Source organism: Camellia sinensis, chromosome 8 (genome assembly GCF_055761805.1).
Source record: "Camellia sinensis isolate YWXY chromosome 8, ASM5576180v1, whole genome shotgun sequence".
NCBI classification, from domain to species: domain Eukaryota; kingdom Viridiplantae; phylum Streptophyta; class Magnoliopsida; order Ericales; family Theaceae; genus Camellia; species Camellia sinensis.
In genome coordinates, this window is record NC_138968.1 from 149,697,924 (window position 1) to 149,715,625 (window position 17,702).

Sequence of the window (17,702 nt, forward strand, 5' to 3'; positions counted from 1 at the left end):
ATTGAGAGTGATGAAATGGGAATTTAGCAAAACTATGATATTGTTTGGTAGAGTTTTAGAATTATGATTTGAGAATACAGTTATATTTTGAGTTTGTAAGTTTTGGAATTATGATTTGAAAAGATAAAATTTGTTTGATTATGAGTTTTGAATTTTTAATGTGACATATGAAATTAGAAAAGTTGTTTGATTAAAAAATTTACAATTCATAGGCAAACACACAACTCAAAATTTTATTCAAAGCTCATAAAAAAATTTTTAAAAATTCTGAAAATATTTTTTATTTAAAATATAATAATAACAAGTGCTAATTTCCAAAAAAAAAAAAAATCGGTCAACTGGCCGGTCAATCAGCCAAACGACCAACCGAACGTTCAGTAGGATGACCGAATAGACGTGTTTTCAAAAGTGGGTATGGAATCAATTTTTAAAAAGGGCCATTTACATACAAATCCCATTTTGTGAACTTATGATCCATTAAGTCCTAGATAAAATTATTTGCTCCTTCAGGTGCCATTAATTTCTAATATACTAATTTACCCTTCCAACAAACTTCAGGCAAATTGTCTCTAATCCCCATGGCCTTGCTCGAGATCCTGATGTCCAGATGAACTTGCTTCAGCACCTTGAAGATGTAGATCTTGTAGGTCTTGACGCTCTTCTTCGTCCTCTTCTTCTTCTTGTCTCTGGCAGCTGCTCCGCCCTCCTTGGGTAGCTTCTTCCCCGCCTTCGGCTTCTTCCCCGCCTTCGGCTTCTTCTCCTCCAAAGCTTTCTCGGTGACGGTGCTCTTCTTCTTCTCTGTCGGCTTCTTCTCAGCGGGCTTCTTCTCTCCCTTATTGACCCATCAACCTTCTTCTTGACGAGGCCGAGACGAAGAGCTTCAGCGACAGCCTCGCCTAGAGGCTGCTCAGAACCACAAATGAAGGCGATGTCGAAGTGGCGGTAACCGACTCTGATGGCTTCAAGAATAGCAGATTTGGTAGCTTCTAAACCAACAGGAGGGTAACAACCTGTTCCCATTTCGATCACCGGTATCTTCTTGCCTGACGATCCCAAAGTTATCTCAGGAATAACTGCCATTTTTCAATTTTATTTTGAGTCAACCGTTGGTTTGGTTGTTTCAAAAGAATAATAGAGTTTGAACCGTTGGGCTTCGACCTGATCTGCTTTCCATCATAGATGCCACGCCACTGCCATTAGAGAGAGAAAAAGAGAGAGATCTAAGGTTTTTTTGAAATTGAGAACCTTCTGAGTTTATAATATTCTCAATTTTAATCATAAAAAAATTGAGAAATTTCTCAAAATTGATAATTATAAATTTCTTAATTTTGATAATATTCTTAGTTCATACTAGAAAAAAATTGAAAAATTTCTTAGTTTTGATAATTATAAATTGAGAACATTCTCAGTTTTGAAATTAAGAACATTCTCAGTTTGGGGATTAAAGGGCAAAACGTCTTTTTACCTCTAAATGGGACTTATTGGTTCAAAAACTTTTTAATAGGATCTAAGCAACCACCAAATATGTAAATAGGACTTTTAGGTAATTAATCATTTTAAAAATTATAACTAAACACAATACTCAAACTAATGTGTGAAATCATGTTTCCAAAACTTCACCGAACACATTTTTTAGTATCTTCTTTGCATACTTGTGTTATCAATGTAGATCTCTCTAGGAAGATTTTTTTTTTTTTTTTTGGACTAAATTCTGACATGGGTATTATCAAATTGAATGGATTGCCATTCATAAAGAAATCAATGGAATCCAGTTATGTTTTTTGATCAATGAAATTGAGGTTTTTACACGGTAGATCAATCATTTGATCAATCTAATTGAGGTTTGTAAACATTTCGGTCTAAAATTCTTTATATCAAAAGACAATGAAAAGATGGAGGTGGACATGTTTGTGTCTAGAGGGGAGTGAATAGGCCAAACTCTTCTAACTAATCACCAACTAAAAATTAGTACCAAGTAGATGATTTAAATTTGTTGTAAGAACCTTAGTTAACGAAAGAATCATGCAACAGGTGTAATATAATAATATTAGAAGCCTCAACGTCAAAAGATTTGTAGGCTACCAACCTTGGGCCCAATTAGTTAGTTAGCAATGAGGGATGTAAAGAAAACCAACAAGACAAGAGATCCAAATCCCAGGATTGATGCCAGCAACCAATTCCTGTCTTTTGATTGATTCTTAGGTTTGAAGAAGCTAAAAATCTTAAATTGTGGCTTTGCAATGCACCTAGTAGCCAAAGAACTGCATTGCGCTCTAAAATTTGAATCGCAAGCAATGATAATGCCTGCATTGAAAGAAGAGAATATGAGCTTAACATTAGCACTCAATATCATAATTCTCAAACTAGGCAAACAAAATCTGTCTACAACAAATTTCATTATAAAAATGTGACATAAAACTTTTATAGATTTATATGGACAGAATTTAGGCCCAAGACAATGCACTTGACACCATGGGCAATTGCTCATCAAGTCAATGTCAAGCTATGAAGACATTGAAGTTAATCATTCATATCTCGAGTCCCTACAAGGAAGTATTAATCATTGTACATAGCCTTGACTAATGCTTCGTACAAGATCAATGAGATTTACATCCCAAATGACAAAGCTAACACCAATTATTCGTTTTTAGTTACCAATTTAACAAACTGGTTTAACACTAATTATTGGTTTTTTGCTCTCCAATTTACCCAAAATGAAAAACAATAATTGACAAAATGTATCCTGAAAATTAAGAATTGAGCAGGGGGTTGTTAAACTATTACTTATATACTATTCACTCCAAATTATTGACCAAATCTATCTATCATGAAAATGAAGAATTTGTTGACCTCAGTCTGTGGATCAAGAATTGGTTCATGCAAAACATGGGCAACCACAGACAACCCTCCAAAACTTAGAGGGGCATGCAAACTGAACAAGTATGAAGCCAATGTGCTCCATATACTCCCACTGTCCCACAGAATATCCGATTCCAAGAAAGACAAGTCCTGTTAACCAAATCAAACATAACCCAATTTTAGCATTTGAATTAGAAAACCATACAAAATAGAATTCGTACATTGCCCTTAAAAAGCAAAGAGCACCGACTGTTAAGTTAATCGTTCACATCATCTATTTGTGAATCTTGGCCAAAATAAACCCCCCAAAAAAGATGAAACAAATCCCATCTAGTGATTTTTAGACAAATTACAATATAATATAAGAGACATAAATAGGTAACAAATAAAAGAAGGAAGAAGGGGTTGTTATTTTGTAATTTTAAAATTGTATTTAATTTAATTTATTTTATTTGATATTTGCATCTTTTTAGGAATAAGTTTATAACGTTATATTAGTTTCCTAGTCTTTGGGTTATCCTACAATATCTCCTAAATATCTAAATTATTGTTATTTAATGTGTATATATTAAAACCTTCAATGTTGTTTCAAAAGACAACAAAAAATAAGTCTTTTTTCTCCTCTTCTACTCTGTTATTTTCTTTGTGAGTTCACTATATTGAGTTTACAAGTAAATGTTGGGCAATTTAAGGTTCATGAGATTTACTTTGTTTCACACAAGTGACTTCGAAGGTCGTTATATCTTGGGGAAGGAACACCATTCAACTCAGTGCAGAAGAGAGTGTATCATTCCTAAGGAGAGTGCAATCTGTGTGCCTCAACCACCATACATGCTTCTGTAAACTTTCTCTAATAATAATAATAATATTTATTTGTTGTTTTTGGGCTATTATTAGTTTGGTATTTTTATTCTGAAAGTAAATCCTATTTACTTTTCCCAGCAATCTTAGGAACGATAATTAGGATTTTCTATTAGAAATTGTTACGTTGGTTATAATTTTATTTTGAAAAAAAAAGAAGAGATATGATGAAACCAATTGCTGCAAGCCTGAGAGGTTAAATGGTCAAAATTTTAGATGTTGGCAACAACAGATAAAATTTTGGTTAACCACTTTGGGTCTTTATTTAGTGATTCATAAAGCTACTGTTTCAAAAGGAGAAGAAAAGGTTTCTGAAACAGAAAGGGATTTTGGAAAAAAATGAAACTTCTAAGGCTATAAAATTGTTGAGACGAATAAGGATTTAACTTCGTCCAAAAAATCTGATGATGATGATTTTGATGAAAAGATTATCTTTGTCATGGTAGGATTTTAAGTGCTTTACCTCCTTCTATCTATAATACTTTTTGCAATACAAAAACTTCTATTGAATTATGGGAAGCACTTGATTTTAGATATGGGTCTGAAGATGCTAGTCTTAAACGTTACTATGCTGAAATTTTTTATACTTTCATATGATTGATGGTAAATTAGTTATGGAACAAGTGTATGAATTTCAAAATATTTTGTATGATCTAAAAAGAAAATAAATGGATTTATCTGATATTTTTTTGATTGCTTCGTTGATTAAAAAATTACCTCCATCTTTGTCAGAATTTGGTAGAATGTTAAAACAAAAACATAATGATTATACCTTTGATGAATTGCTATTATCCCAATATATTGAGGAAAAGCACTGTGAAAAACAAGCTAAGTTTTTAAATTCTGATTTTTAAGCCAAGGCCCATTTTGTAAAAAATCTTAAACCCAAACCTTTTAATTTCAAGAAAAATGGTGTACATAAGAATGGGGATAACAATCTTAATAATAAATCAAAAGGAAAAAATATTATTCAGAGAAAAATAGTACCTTGTTAGGTGTGTGGAAAGACTAATCACACTGTTAGAGATTGTTATCATCAGAAAGGTCAATCCCATAAAGCCCGTGATCCTCCAATAACCCCTAAACCACAAACTAATGTTGTGGCTGTGGAGGCCAACTCCTTTAACCTTGCTAGCAAGTATTTTCTTAGTGATCCTGAGTTAAATATTATTTTTAACTCAAATGATTGGTTGATAAACTCGGGTGCTAATATTCATGTGTGCGCTGATAAAAATATTTTTTTCATCTTATTATTAGGAATCAGGCGTAAGAACTATAAGCATGGGAAATGAAAGCTTGACCAAGGTACTAGGTGAAGGACAAGTTAGGTTGAATTTGAGATCTGGCAATATAATCACCTTAGATGGAGTTTTGCATGTTCCTTATATTAGGAAAAATTTAATGGGCAAACTTCACTTTACCCCCTATAGTTTGGGCCAAGTGCCGTTTACCCCCTGACGTTCGAATATTACCATATAACCTCCCTATGGTTAATGGGTTGATGTGCATAGTTAACACCGTTAACATCAGAAGTAAAAAGACTATTTTGCCTTTGTATATATAACCTTTGTTTTGCATTTCTTATTCAAAACACAACATATCTGTCCTTGTTTCTTCAATCATATACACAAATTCATATATATTTATATATATTTATGATCTTCATATTTGTGATAAGCTACAACATTGTCTTTTCAATTTTTTAAACATACCCAAAAATTTATTTCAGTGCCAGACCCTAACTAAATCAAGAAAACAAAAACCTAGCAATAAAAATCACCAATCTTAATAAACCACAGAATTAAAGAACTAAAACATACCCATATAAGAAAACACAAAACCCCAGCAAAAACAAGCCAAAATTGAAGAACTAAAACAAACCTATATAAAGATTTGAGAACTCGACCAAGAAAACAAAAACCCAAAAACCAAACAGATCAGAAACCCACTTCATGGAAGCTATAGACAGGAATAGCCACAGGGGGGTCCTCTATCTTCTAGACCTACTCAATATCAACAGAGACATTTGGGACAATAAGCCCATTAGAGACTACAAGATCTTCAGTATGTTCTTCATCAAGGTGAACCAAATAAGACCAAGGAGTTCCTTTACAATACAAAGGCCTGATATCAAAAGTCACATCAAAGCCTCGACCCAGAGCTTGGATTGAGTTATAGAGAGTAGTGAGAAGGGTAGTCATGCTTGTGACCCCCATGACAGCGGCCTCGACCACGGCGTCTTCTTCATCATTTTCTTCTTCCTCTTCGGCAACTGTTCGAGTCGAGAAGGCGAGGAGCGACCTTTTAATTGGTCCCGATTGAACTATGAACATGGATATCTTAATCGGTTTCCTTCTTTTCCTTTGTTTGGTGGCCGAGAAAACCAAATTTGGATGATTGAAGAAATAGTTTTAATTTCAATTAGTTTTATCGATTCGTGGAGGATCACAAATATATATATGAATTTGTGTATATCATTGAAGAAATAGAGAGAGATGTGTTGTGTTTTGAAAAATGAAGATCTGGATATTGATGATGAAGATGAGGGTATTTTAGTCATTTAATTCGGAGGAAAAATCATCTTTCCATGCCCATTTGCAGATTAGGCACGTATCATGCACGACTTGTTAGATTAGATGAAAATGCTAACTGTGCACATTAACCCATTAACCACAAGGAGGTTGTGTATTGATATTTGAATGTCAGGGGGGCAATTTGCACCCGACTCAAACCATAGGGGGGTAAAGTGAAGTTTGCCAAAATTTAATTTGTGCATCTTTGTTAGTTCAACATGGTTTTTAAGTTGTTTTTGAATCAAATAAAGTTGTAATAACTAAGAATGGTAACTTCACTGGTAAATGTTATTTTCGTGATGGTTTGTTTAGTCTTAATGTTACGGATTTTGATTTAAATAAAATTACATATTATGCTTTCTCTACTTCTTCTATTGCTAATGTAGAATGTTCTAATACTTGGCATGGTAGACTTGGGTATGTAAATTTGAACACTATTAAAAGAATGATGAGTTTAGAATTAATTCCAAAATCTGTAATTAATTTAAAGGAAAGTTGTCAAGTATGTGTACAAGCTAAACAAACTAAAAAAACCTTTTAAATCCGTTGAAAAACATATTTTATTACGTTTATTGATGATTTTTCTAAATATTGTTATTTATATTTAATAAGTCACAAAACTGAATTATTTGAAAAAAATTAAAATATATAAAGCTCGTGTAGAAAATTAGTTTGAAAAGAAAATTAAAAGCTTAAGGTCTGATAGAGGAGGTGAGTATGCACCCATAGAAATGGAAGAGTTTTGTGAACAACATGGAATTATTTACCAATGGTCTCCACCTTATTCACCACAATCTAATGGAGTAGCAGAACGTAAAAATTAAACATTGTTAGATATGATAAATGCTTTGTTAGCTAGTTTTGATTTAGCTAATAATTTATGGGGTGAAGCTTTATATTCTGCTTATCACATATTAAATAAAATGCCTTACAAAAATTGGGAAAAAACACCTTATGAAATTTGAAAAAATCAAAAGCTTAGTTTAAAATATTTCTTAGGCCTTGTAGACATCCCATTTTTGACGGGCCTTACGATTTGGATGTCATTGCATGCACACCCAATGATGAGTTTATTTGTTTTCCAATGCTCAAAGTCCTTAGCGGAATGCCACAGCTTTGAGCCTTTCAAACCCTACACTCTTGTTGCTTCATTCTTGGACCAGACCTTGGTTTTTCAAGCCTGCAACCCTTGGTGGCCTGCCAGCCACCTTTTTGGGTTGCCGGCCATCACTATTGGTTACTGATGTGGCCTGCCAGCCACCAGTGATGGCCGGCCGGCCACCAGTTTCTTTTGTAGATATTTTGTGACAACTATGCCAGTTGTTTGCACAGATGTTTGCACATGCTCCCACGTGTAGGGTTAATTGTTCTTGAGGAGAATTTATGTTTTCTATATATAGAGGGCCTCCCTTTCATGTTTGAAGATTAGAAAAATTTTACAGCAAAATTTTTCCTCTCTCTCTCTCTCTCTCTCTCTCTCTCTTCCAAATTTATACACTTTAGCCTACAAATCCTTAACCTTTGCCTATACATCCTTAACCAAACCTTCTCATCTTTGAGCCGAGGTACTTTTGAGCTTGGTTTGAGCTCTTAAAGGGTGTGTTGTCTTGATTTGTTGCCTAGAATTGGTCTTCTCTTCAAGAGGTATAAGGCTTTGCTTGTTACTTTATTTTATTTGCTATTATTCTTGCTATTTTCTAACTATTTTTGGGCTATAAAAACTCTATATTTTTTGTCTAAAACTTGGGTTCTAAGGACATTAAAGGTTGAAGGGTGGTTCGCCCTTCTTTGCACCTTGTTTTGGAGCCATTTTCCCTTGTGTTTCCCATCTTTTTACTATTTATTTTTGAGCTTTTAAACACGGTTTTTCAAAGTTATTTCCTTGGCCAAAATCATGTCTTGAAGTCCAAATTTGGAGGGGTTAGCCTCCCCTCCTTATGTCTTGCTTACTAGCCTAGTAATTTAGCTATTGTTAGCTCAATTCCAACATGTTTTAGGACTTATTTTAGACTGTTTTAGCACTGTTTTTGGTTGATAGTTGCATTTGAGCTTTGTTTTGCATGCTTGTAGTGTAATAGTCCTCATGAGTTTGGTATTCTAGGCCTTAGACACCATCTTGTTTGAGTTGATTGCATTTCTTTATGGCTTTCCATACTTGTGATCACCCTTAATCACCTCTGCAACCTCCCTCCTTTCTTGGCTTTTGTTTTGCTTTGAAAGTGGTTTCAAACAACTTGTTTATTTAAAGCATGAGATTGCGATGTCATGCTTAATGGTTTAATCCCTTTGGGGTTCATTACCAATGGTATGATGTCTCTTTCATGCCTAAGACAACACTTGGTTTGAGCCTTCTTTCCATTTAGAAGACTTAAACTCACCATTGGACTCAATGAATTAAAGGATGGTTAGTAATTTAAAATGGAGTAATAAAATTGAGGCTAAAAAGGTGCAAGATAATAAAAAGTGTTGTGTTCAATCGGGCATTAATTGAACACATGGAAGCTTGAGCCATTTCATACTTATTAGTGATGAAATGATTCAAGTTTCCAAGGTCACCACTTCCCTTGATTAACTCATGAAAGGGAGGAGGTTTGAGTCTTTTTTTGTTGCATTTATTGAAATTGCATATTTTGGTTCATAAGCCATCACGCAATGAAATTGCTTGAGTCGGTAGTTTGTGAACCAAATTTACTACTTCTTTGATTTGTTCATGAAAAGAAGGAGTGAGTTATGCAAACAAACCCTTGAGAATACCCTGTGCATGCTCTATTTGTTCTCTGTTACAGTAGGGTGAACTGGACAGCAGTGGCTGGCAGACCATTTTTCATGGCCGGCAGGCCACTTTTGATGGCGGCCCGACTATCACTGGTGGCCGACAGGCCCTCACTATTGGCTGGTCGGCCACTGGTGCAAAATTCAATAGTGTGTTCTTTGAGCTGAGCAGAGTTGTTCTGGAAGTGGACAAATGTGTAAGTGTTCTACTGTGCAACAGAGACCTTCCGGAAGCAAAATAATGGCTTTTCGGGTGGAAACCGAGCATGTGCATGGGCATTCCTCGCGTATCGAGCATATTTAAGTTTAAATATTTAGCTTAAATATTTGTTGTAATTAATTAGTTGTAGCTAGTTAATCTTGCAAAGTGTTGTAATTAATTAGTTAGTTAACTAGTTGTTCAATTTCGTCTTGTAATTGTTTTAGTTAACTAGAATAGTTAGTTAATTAATTTGTTGTAATAATTAGTTAAGTAGTTTAGCTAATTTCATTTGTTTTGTAATAATTAGCTTAGTTTTAATTAGTTAGTTCGCTAGTTAGTTCAGTCGGACTCTCCTTCGTGAGAGCGCAATGTTGTAATAATGTGTTTGTCTCCCAACCCCAGATCTTTCTCTATTTTATTTATTAGCTTATGATGGTTAGTTTAGGGACATCATGTTTTGTTTAGCATACTTCATGTTTGCATCCATTTGTATCGTATGCACTAGGGCTCGATTCATCATTCTAACTTGCATTGTTAGTTTAATACTTCTTTGAATACGTGCTTAGATTGCATACTATCAAATTGCTTCACATATGCCATATTAGTAGCCAAGCCTAGTAATTGCATATTGTATGTGTTGCATTAGCCATATTGCATAGTTAGGAATCATGCATTTTTCTAACTCATTTCTCTTTTGGCTTGGAGTACTAGGTGGGCCTTTACTTGCTTTAGCATATCGCATGCATGTAATTGTTGCCATGTCTAGCATGTTTGCTATGAGGCTAAGTGCTTAAGTGCTATAATTGTTTGAATGCCTGTGGATAAAGGCTAATTGTTTGAATTGGAATAATTTGAGTAATGTTCATATGAGATCACTTTTTCAAGTGGTGCATATTTGAAATAATTTTTGCAAACAAACATGAATCAAGTGTTCCAATTCTTGCAAGTTAGTCTATACTTGTGTGTGCGCATCACATGGTAAATGCTAGCCTAATAAACCAGAACAAGAGCATATAATGTGGGTGTTTGAGAAGTGGCTATTTTAGAGGCTTTTTGGCTTTTTGGCTATTTTAGTTGGCTATTTTAGTTTTTGTGTTTGGGAAGATAGGATGGATTTTATTGTGTTTGAGAAGATGTGATAGATTTTTATTTGAGTTATTGTATTGAAAAATGTGTTTGAAATGATGTTTGAAATTGAAATGACAAATTTACCCCTAAGCTTACTTTTTCCAAAATTGGTCTACAAGGGCAAAATTGTCATTTTCGCCTATGGGGTAGGTTGGCAAAACACTGCAGCCTACACTGTCATTGACAATGTAGGCATCGACTGCTTTGTTTTTTTTTTTTTTTTTTCTTTAAATCAATGGGTATAGCTACTATTGAAGCTTTTGGCTTTTTTCACACTTTGAGGCTAAAATAGCCTGTAGCCCCACTTGCCATGATTAGTAGAGGCTGATCTTTGATCGAGTGAGCGGGAGTGCTCAATTCATGACCTTCCCCTCTCGTACCTAAGTTCCTAAGTTGAGACAATCTTAGTGATGACGGACATGTGGCTGCACGAGTCATGGGTTTCCTAAATTTCCCAAAAACAAAATATTTAGGTGGCAACTCTGTATTTGGCAAAGTAGTCCATTTTTGGCATTTTTTTTATTCAAAATCGATTTTTCAAAAAAGATTTGCTAGATTAGGACTCTTTGGTGTTTATGTATTTCACATTGCACTTGTGGAATCAGATTTAGAATCGCAAGAGTCCAATACTGTATGGCTTATTTTGCATTCCGAAAGGGGGTGCGAAAAAGTTGAGCTACAAGTGTAGGGGTGCTTGGCTAAACTTTTAATACCTATTACTAAGAAAAGAAAATTAGGACCGAAAACTGTTGATTAATTATTTATTAGGTATGTTAGTAATTAATTCTAAAAATTTTAAAATTTCTAATAATACTATAATGGAGTCAAGAGAAGCTATATTTTGTGAAAATGTATTTCTTATGAAGACAAGTTATCTAAATCAATTGGTGAAAATTCTATGTCTAATAGTAGTATAGAAAATCAAGTAGAAACTGAACTAAGAAGAAGTAAGAGAGGAAGAGTAGAAAAGAATATTGATAATGACTTTCTTACTTATTTAATTGAAAATGATCCTAGAATATATAATAAAGTTATGACATCGGTTGATGCTACTTTTTGGAAAGATGTTATACATAGTGAAATGGATTTTATTATGACTAATAATACTTGTACTTAACTAATCTTCCACTAGGTTATAATACAATAGGCTGTAAATGGATATTTAGGAAAAAAATTAAGGACGGATGGAACCATAAAAAATTTAAAACTAGACTTGTAGCTAAGGGGTTTAAATAAAAAGAAGGGATAGATTTCTTTGATACACATTCTCTGGTAACTCGTATAACCACTATAAGGGTCTTGATAGCTATTGCTTCAATTTACAAATTAGATGTACACCAAATGGATGTCAAAATGGCGTTTTTAAATGGAGAATTATATGAAGAAATTTATATGGATCAATCCGAAGGTTTTGTAACTCCTGGACAAGAAAGAAAGGTATGTAAACTTGTAAAGTCTCTTTATGGATTAAAACAAGTTCCAAAACAATGGCATGAAAAGTTTGATAAAGTAATTCTTTTTAATGGGTTTAGTATCAATAATTTTGATAAATGTGTGTATATCAAAAAAATTGATGGTGCTTGTCTTATTCTTTGTTTATATGTTGATGATATTCTTATTTTTGGTAGTAATCTGGTTGTTATTAATGATACTAAGAATTTCTTATCTAGCAATTTTGATATGAAGGATTTAGGCCCAACTAATGTTATATTGGGTATTAAAATAATTAAAAGTGATAAAGGAATTGTTTTGTCACAAGAACACTATGTTGACCAATTGATAAAGAAATTTAATTATTGTGATGCAAAAGTTGTATCTACTCCATTTGATCCTAATATTTACTTAAAGAAAAATAAGGGTGAAAGTATTTCTCGACATATATATGCTCAAATAATAGGATCTTTGATGTATCTTTCTAATTGCACAAGACTTGATATTTCTTTTGTTATTTGTAAATTGAGTCGTTACATTATTAATCCTAGTTTAAAACATTTGAATGCAATTGAAAGAATTTTTAAATACCTTAAAGGTACAATACATTATGGAATTTAGTTTTGTGGGCTTCCTGCTATGTTAGAAGGATTTATTAATGCTAATTGGATAACTGAATCTGATGAAACTAAAGTAACTAGTAGTTATGTGTTTACTTTAGATGGCGGTGCAATAACTTGGAAATCTTTTAAACAAACTGTTATATCTAGATCTACCATGGAAGTGGAACTCATTGCCTTAGATTTGACATGTACCGAGGTTGAATGGCTAAGGAATTTATTATATGATTTACCATTATCTGATAGTCTTATACTTGTTGTCTCTATTCATTGTGGTAATCAAGCTACAATTGTGCAAAAAATATAAATTTAAATGAGAAAAAGAGACATATTAGAATAAGACATAATTCTATTAAACAGTTGTTATCTCAAGGTGTTGTAGCACTTGATTTTGTGAGGTCTGAAAAGAATATAGCAAACCTTTTTACTAAAGGATTAGCGCGCAAGGTAGTCATTGAATTATCGAGGGGAATGGGTTGAAACCCATAAATTAGTCATTGCAATGGATACCTAACCTTTGTGATTGGAGATTCCATGAATAAGGTTCAATAGGTAATAATGAAGTTGATGGGTGACTTGGAGGAGCACTAAAAATATTAGAGGGAAATTCCCTGGTCATATTCCCATGGTGATAGTGCTCACTATTGTGATGGGTTTCAGGGTGTTGGTTACAAATCACCCTTGGAGGATACACCTATATAAGTATGGTAGTGGGGTCGTTGTTGTGGGAAATTGGCTTGCTCCCTAAAGGCACTTGTAGAAACAAGATATGTGCTCATGACCGTTTAACGTGCAAAACCGTTCTAGAACCATGATAATTGCCCATACTGTACGTATGGTAAGCTTATGTTTGATCACAAGGACCTAGTTCAAGACTTTATTCACTATAGTTCTTTCAAACTAAAACTTACTAACACCAAGTGAAGGTTCAAGTCTGGAAGAGAACTACACCCATTGTGCAGTAAAAACACTCTTTTCAATTTTAAATTATGTGGGGGATTGTTATTTTGTAATTTTAAAATTGCATTTAATTTAATTTATTTTATTTGATATTTGCATCTTTTTAGGAATAAGTTTATAATGTTATATTAGTTTTCTAGTCTTCTGGGTTATCCTACAATATCTCCTAAATATCTAAATTATTGTTATTTAATTGTGTATATATTAAAACCTTCGACGTTGTTTCAAAAGATAACATAAAAAAAAGTCTTTCTTCTCCTCTTCTTCTACTCTATTATTTTCTTTGTGAGTTCATTGTATTGAGTTTATAAGTGAGTGTTGGGCAATTCAAAGTTCGTGAAATTCACTTTGTTGCATACAATTGATTTCGAAGGTCGTTGTATATTAGGGAAGGAACACTATTCAACTCGGTGCAGAAGATGGTGTCTCATTCTTAAGGAGAGCGCAATCTGCGTGCCTCAACCACCTACAGGCTTCTCTAAACTTTCTCTAATAATAATAATAATAATAATAATAATAATATTTATTTGTTGTTTTTAGTTTATTATTAATTTGGTATTTTTATTCCTATAGTATATCCTGTTTACTTTTCCCAACGTGGTTACATGATGACATTTTCAGACCCTAAAAACAGGTTCTAATTTTGATAGAGTAGCTTTATATTGTCATCAAAAGACCAAGAATTTCAAGAAATTTGCAGAGGGTGGAGATGGATTTTTTGTACCTTAGAATCAGATGCTTAAGGGATGTGTTCCTCTTTGATGCAAGAACACTTGATGGAAGATTTGGGACCAAATGTGGGACTTCAAAGGGATGAAGTTATGAGAATATATATTGTATATATGGTATATTAGGAATTAGGCAATTTTAGGCAATTTCCTTTTCTTTGTATTTCCTTTTTCTGTCATAGATTAGGGTTATATAACTGATGTACTCTTTGTAAACATATACAATTGAATATATAGTTTTCATTCATAAAATTTACATGATATCAGAGCCTATCATCATTGTCTGAACCCTAGTATTAAACTCTGCCTTTCGTCACTGCTCCCTCTCTGATTTTGGTTCGTCATCGCAAGGCCTTGCTCACAATCAAGTTTGTGAGGCCCTTCTCCATGTTTGTTTGGTCACGACGACTCATCATCGACCACACTTCTAGTTCGCAAAACCCTCAATTGTTCAAATTTCTAAAGCTTATTACATCGCAGCTTGTTTGACCCATATCGCGACTCATACCGCGACCTCTGCTTCTTACCTCTATCACTTTTGGTTTGTATCAACTTCAACTTCCGTCTCTCTCGCAAGTGGTCTCTCTCTCACCTTACGAAGGTCGGCTCTCTTTCTGTCTCTGTGTTCGTCTGGTGCAAAGGGCTCTTGCTCTCTATTCAACTGGTTTGTGGTGCATCTCTAATTTAGTTATTTTGGGTTTATTATTCCTAACCCCTCAGTTGTTTTTGGTTATTACCCTTGACCCTAGTTTGGAAAATTTGTTCTATCTTGGAGTTATTACACTTGAGACCCTCATCTCTCTGGTTATTACGATGTCTTTGGCCTTTGATGAGTGTGCCTTCTGCCATCAGCGAGGCCATTGGAAGTATCATTGTCCCAAGAAATGATGTTTGTCTGGCTCGTATTATCAGCAGTCTGGGACCCAGTTTTGCCCTTCTTCTCCGAGTAATCTTCAAGCTTCTATAATGCCCTCAAAATAATAACATTAAACCCATCAATATAAACATGCATTGATATATAAAAGCTCCACATTCTTCTATTAATCAGAGTTCCATTACCAAAAGTATTACATGTTAACGACAAAAGCAAATGCCCTAAAGGCTTACAGCTTTCCAAGTTAACACTTGGTTACAACAAAAGAGTGCTAACTCATTTACACATTAAGCCCTTGGCTTGAATATACATGTAATACATCAAAGAAACTAAACAACAAAAGTCTGCCGCCTCTAGCCTCCCAAGCTACGTCCTTGGAGGTGGCATGCTACCTGTACCTGAAAATGATATTCCCATATAGGGTGAGCCACAGCCCAGTAGAAATACACTAAACCAAATATGAACAATGACTAAAAGATTAGCAGTTGATAGATGGCCAACACTGATACTTTCCCTTATCACACTTTACGGTTTCATGACATACAAGTCCATGTTACAATCCATTTTCCAATGCTTTTCAATTCTCAATTTATAACCATGGCTCAGAACCTGGCCAAACAACTTATATGAAACAGTAACTCACATTAAACACTTTTCCATTTCATAATAGATAAGCATACTAGCTATATCACACACCAACAGATAAGCATACATGCTATATCATCACTTCCATGGATATGCATAAGAGCACTATCACACTTCCAAAGACAAGCATATGAGCTATGTTAACACATTACTAGATAAGCATATGAGCTCTATCTATGGAGTCCATCCCCTATCTCCTCCCAACAACATCCGGTTTAGAGGTCCATCCCCTATCTTTCCCTAAACCGTGGAGTACATCCCCTATCTCCTCCAACACGACACAATGCATATAAACAATAATTATACACATCATCACACAATACATAAATTTAATGTATTCTTTCAACCGTCATACTCAATGACACATTCCAGTGATTAGTTTCAGTTTGCCTAATCGTCATGCATTGTCTACAACAATCAAGACTATCCTCCACCGATAGTCCAAAGCAGTTATTTCTATACAGAAAATAAATGCAACAATGGATATATAATCAACATTTCAATCAGGTGAGTGATAAATAATCCAACTACACCCTTTAATTCCATACATTTCCAAATCAATTTCTCATTCCTTATCATTAATTATGCAAATTAATTAACCAATGTAATTAAGGCATTTTCCATAATAAACATTTCAACCCTTCACGGTTTCATTTTCATTAATGGTTTAACATTAATTTCACTTCTCTATGCCAAACATGCATCTAGGTTTTATATAGCTTAAACCCCAACTTTTGTAATTTACACAAAAGCCCCAAACTTTCACAAAATTACCAAACCAACCCCAACATCTCAAAATACTAAAATTTAAAGACAAAGCCCATAGTGAGGAGTAGGTTATCCCTACCTCGAAAGATGACTCCCAACCAAGAAGGTGAAGAAGATGAAAATGCTCTAACCCACGAATTTCTCGGATCAAAAGATAGCCCTCGACGATCAACAACCTTTTTGTAAAAACCAAAGGTGAGGAAATCACTCCTATTAGATCAATACCTAGAGAGAAGTCAAGGTTTTAGAGAGAGGAGCTCTCAAAATGGGTTTTAGAAAAAGTATGAGAGAGAAAGGAAAGTAAAAAGTGATTTAAAATCACCCAGCGGATAACTCATATACGCATGACCCGCTCGAGCGGAGAACACAACGCTCGAGCACCAAGAACAAAATTTGGACACGCTCAAGCGCAAAAAGGCCCGCTCGAGCGCCAAGACACAAGAATAAAGCACTTCCGCTCGAGCGCGAAAACCAGTCGCTCGAGCGTAGATTTCCCCCTCCTAGAACTTATACCCAGAACGTACTACCTGCTCGAGCGCCATCAAACCCGCTCGAGCGCTACCGCTCGAGCGTAAACAAACCCGCTCGAGCGTAAAAATCACATCTGCAGAAGTTTTGCAGGAACACGAAATACTGGAGGTGTGCAATCCCCGCTCGAGCGCAAAAAGACCCGCTCGAGCGGATCGCCTAAAAACTGGACAACAAGGAATTGAAACCAAAGCCTAACCAACCTGTAACAACCTTGCTCAAAACATCCTAAAACTCAATCAAGTGGAATTAAAGGACGACAACAAGATAGATACCACTACCAACTTCATGGAGCCGAGTCCGGAATACAACAGAACAGTAAAGGGACAACCGGGATCGCTATAGCTTCCGTTGGTTCTACTGCATCTGCTCCAGCTCTTGATCCTAACTTGGCTTCCTCGAGTGCTCAGATTAGTCAACTTCAGCATACACTGTCTACCTCCCAGCCATCCCCGTCTGCCTCCATTGTTTCCTCTCTTCATTCAAGTGTGTTTAGGTCTTCTTCAGATATTTCTTTGTCTGTCTGGATTTTTGACTCTGGTGCCTCTCATCATAGACTCCCCATCTCCCCTTACTTCAAAATTATACTCCTCCCCCCTTTCCTATTATTGTCAATGCTGCTAATAAGTCTGGTATGTCTGGTATGTCTGTTATATCTATTGGGTCTGTCCTACCATCTGCTATGTTTGTTGTCTCTATTCCATCTGTCTTTTATGTTCCTCAGTTATCTATTAGTTTATTATCTATCAGTCA